General features: G+C 43.1%; 1 pseudogene; it reads right to left on the bottom strand.

The window, feature by feature from the left end:
* The window catches only part of LOC148042162 (25S ribosomal RNA), a pseudogene marked incomplete at both ends in the record, with an annotated part of 760 nt that extends 222 nt beyond the window's left edge, over window positions 1-538 (bottom strand).
* Between the last annotated feature and the right edge of the window lie 3,826 nt (window positions 539-4,364).

Here is a 4,364-nt window from a genome sequence, read left to right as displayed (position 1 = left end):
GTGGGTGAACAGTCCAACACTTAGCGAATTCTGCTTCGCAATGATAGGAAGAGCCGACATCGAAGGATAAAAAAGCAACGTCGCTATGAACGCTTGGCTACCACAAGCCAGTTATCCCTGTGGTAACTTTTCTGACACCTCTAGCTTCAAATTTTGAAAAACTAAAGTATTGATAGGCCATGCTTTCACAGTTTGTATTCGTACTGAAAATCAAAATCAAATGAGCTTTTACCCTTTTGTTCCACACAAGATTTCTGTTCTCGTTGAGCTCATCTTAGGACACATGCGTTATCTTTTAACAAATGTGCCGCCCCAGCCAGACTCCCCACCTGACAATGTCTTCTGCCTGGATCGAAACACGAGCACGCCTTAAGACCAGAAGCAGGGGCCTCCACCTCACGAAGTAAGTAAAATAACGTTAAAAGTAGTGGTATTTCACTTGTGCCAAAGGCTCCCACTTATTCTACACCTCTCAAGTCATTTCACAAAGTCGGACTAGAGTCAAGCTCAACAGGGTCTTCTTTCCCCGCTGATTCTTCCAAGCCCGTTCCCTTGGCTGTGGTTTCGCTAGATAGTAGATAGGGACAGTGAGCGCTTGCTCATATCTTGCACGGTGACCCCCTCCTCCCACAAAATCTTAAGCTCATTGACTAATGGATGAAGATACATATCCATATTTTTGACTTTGTAGCAGTCGGGGACGAGTAAGCTAAGGATGAGATGTCCTTTCTTCGTAGAGAGCCATGGAGGGATATTGTAGTTGACAAGGACTATAGGCCACACACTGTAAGAAGTTGAGCGCAAACCGAATGGGTTCACGCCATTCATTGCAAGATCGAGCCGAAGATTCCTTAGCTCTCCGACAAAGCCTGGGAAGGTAGAGTCAATGTGGCTCCATGTGTGTGAATCCATTGATATTCATTGAACTCCGTCTGTGGACCTATTCTACGCATGCCACGTTGTCAAGCTCGCCACGCCGGATGTACAAAACATGTGGTTTATGCAGGGGATAAGCTGAAAGTGTCTAAGAACTTTTTGAGGGATGGTTTGCTCTTGCAAGTCCTATTGATACATGTAAGCACCACACTTTGGACATGTCTCCATAATCTCGTATTCTCCTCGAAACAGTATGGAATCATTGATACATGCATGGATGCTGTTGTAGTCCATGCCAAGCTTTCGTAAAACATGTCATGCATCATCACGAGACTCAGGCATGGTATTTGCAGGTGGTAATATATGATATTTTAATAACTTGAAAAAAAATCATAAAACACCTTGAAAAAGCACAAATATTTTTAATAATAGTACCGAAAAGAAATCAACGAAGCATACGTACAAGGTACCTGAACAACTCAGTCACACTCGCATCGCTCCACACGTATTTTGCTTGCACACTTAGGAGTGCAAGCAGTGTCTTCAGACGAGATACTCGGCACCCATCATATAATGGTATGGATGCTTCCTCCCTAAGCGGATCAGAAGTCTCGACATCCATCGAAATCAATGCATCGATCATTGCCTCCATCTCAAGCTCCAAGATTGTAGGCAGGTTTGGAAGGCTGCCTATCTCCTCTGGTATTGACAATATAGATTGGGTAGTGCCTTTCAAGTGGTGGATTGGTTTATGCACTACATCCATCACACGCCCACGAACTCTTCTAATTGGCCGCAAAGGGTGCACTCCTCCTTTGGACGAGACGTCACCTCCCTGGATAGAAAATTTACCAGCCATACCCAATCTTCTTGTATATGGTATTTAATTAGCTTGCGAGTACAATGCATGATTGATACTAACTTTTCTTACCGTTTGCTAAAAATCCACAATCGCCTGATCAATGATCTCAAATTGAAACTTGCCGAAGCATTGTACATGTTCTATAGACAATCAACGTTTTCGTCTAATTGACAGCTTGCATTGAGAGCAAGGATATGGGACGCGTGTCAAGTTTATGGGAGAGAAGAAAGGAGTCTCACTTGAAGCTTTCTTGCTTGCACAATGGGGGAATACACACAAGGGTGGAGGCTGAAAAATAGTTTTCCTCTTCTTAGTTGTGTAAGCCAAAAGAACTCTAGTACAAAGAAATAGAAGAACCCTATATATGGGTCTCAAACCAAACTCAACTAACTAAGGTGGCATACTAACTGAGCCACGAACTAGAGTAGATAAGGATAGCTATCATGTAGCTATTATTCATGGGCGGTGTACCAACCGCGTCTGCAACTGACAAGTCGGTGACATAAATACACAACGGTCACCTTGGCGTATCACGAGTGGATCTCGATATCTTAACACTCCCCCTCGAGCTCAATCCCAATTTCTGCACACCAAGCAGGTCTCTGAACTTGCGCAGCTTCTCTACGCCCAATGCCTTCGTAAATATGTCAGCTACCTGATCCTCTATGCTGACATAAACTAGATCAATAAGACCTAGTAAAACCCTCTCCCGCACATAGTGATAATGCACCTCAATGTGCTTTGTTCTAGCATGATAGACTGGGTTATTTGCTAAGTGTATACTACTCATGTTGTCACAATAAATGACAACTAGCCCATCTGTAGGCTGATGCATATCATAAAGTAGCTTATGCAACCAAGCTACCTCACATGCAGCCATTGCTGCACCCCTGTACTCAGCCTCTGTGCTCGACAAGGCAACTGTAGGCTGTTTCTTGCTGCTCCAAGTGACTGCAGCACTCCCAAAAGAGAACATATATCCACTGGTAGATCGTCTATTAGAAATACTACCAGCCCAATCAGCATCAGTGTATCCATGCAGCTGTATCTGAACCCCAGTCTCATAAAATAGTCCATAGTGCAATGTGGACTTCACATACCTAAGTATGCGTCTAGCCGCATCCAAATGAGGTTTCCTTGGAGCCTGCATAAACTCACTTACCAATCCAACAACATAGCTCAAATCTGGCCTGGTAATAGTCATATAAATCAAGCTTCCTACTATGCGTCTGTACATAGTAGGGTCTTCTAGAAGCTCACCTACATCTGCGCTCAGCTTCACATTCTGCTCCAAAGGAACTGAAATAGGCTTACAGCCTGTCATCCCATACTTGGACAGCATGTCCAATCCATACTGCCTCTGCAAGAGCTGTATCCCACTTGGTGATCTAATCACCTCAATGCCCAAGAAATAACGCAGCTCTCCCAAATCCTTCATCTCAAACTTCTGCTTCAATAGCATTTTCACATGAAGGATATCTTCATCACTGTCACCTGTCATAATCAAATCGTCAACATAAATGACAAGTAGCATAATACCTTTCTCTGTTTTTCTCACATAAAGTGAGAAATCTGCCTTGGAAATCTGAAAGACAATAGTGACAAGATACTGTCCTATCTTGTTAGACCATGCTCTAGGTGCTTGCTTCAAGCCATACAAGGCTTTCTTCAACCTGCAAACAAACTCAGGATGAATAGCATGCACATAACCTGGTGGCTGCTCCATATAGACCTCTTCTTGCAAATCACCATGCAAGAAGGCATTCTTTACATCCATCTGATGTAAAGACCATCCCTTTGATGTTGCCATAGCAATGACTGCTCTTACAGTTGCCATCCTTGCAACCGGACTGAATGTTTCTTCATAGTCAATGCCATATGTTTGTGCATACCCCTTGACTACTAATCTTGCCTTGTATCTGTTCACAGAACCATCTGCATTGTGCTTCACTTTATAAACCCACTTACAGCCAATTGCATTTTTACCTTTAGGCAAAGGTACCAATTCCCATGTAGCATTTTCTTCCAAGGCATCCATTTCTTCATCCATGGCTTTCTCCCATTTTTCTTTTTCCATGGCTTGCTCAAAAGAAGTGGGTTCTGGTTCATGTATCACTTTGACCATATATGCATAGTGAATGGCTGTAAATCCATCATATTTCAGCCTATCCATAGGATACCTAGCTCTCGTAGACCTGCGCAAAGTAGGTTCACTCCCAGGTGCTCTCAAAACATCCCTGGTCTTCCTTACTCCAGGTGTAACAATAGAAGGAATACCCAACTCATCATCAATGCTCTATTCTGAGCCACTGGATTCACCATCCACATAAGAGTGACCTGCATTCACATCAAACATGGGCTGATCAACCTTCTCTTTTCCTTTTCGTGATATCTGCATACCACTATCTGCATTACTTTGAGAAGATTCTCCTGATCTCAATCTGCCTGTCCATGGCGAAGAATGCAAAGCACTGCTAGAGGACGCTCCAAGTCCACTAATATTTTGTGACTGCTGCTGTGAATTCTGTGCAGCATTACCATTTTGTGCATCTACATCATCAATCACATTTACTGGTTTATACCAGCTACTCATTTTATAAAAAACAACATCTCTGCTCACTGTAAA

Source organism: Lygodium microphyllum, chromosome 1, assembly GCF_053477565.2.
Source record: "Lygodium microphyllum isolate KBCC chromosome 1, Lygodium_microphyllum_v1.1.10, whole genome shotgun sequence".
In the NCBI taxonomy this organism is placed as follows: Eukaryota; Viridiplantae; Streptophyta; class Polypodiopsida; order Schizaeales; family Lygodiaceae; genus Lygodium; species Lygodium microphyllum.
This window is presented reverse-complemented; position numbering and strand designations above follow the sequence as displayed.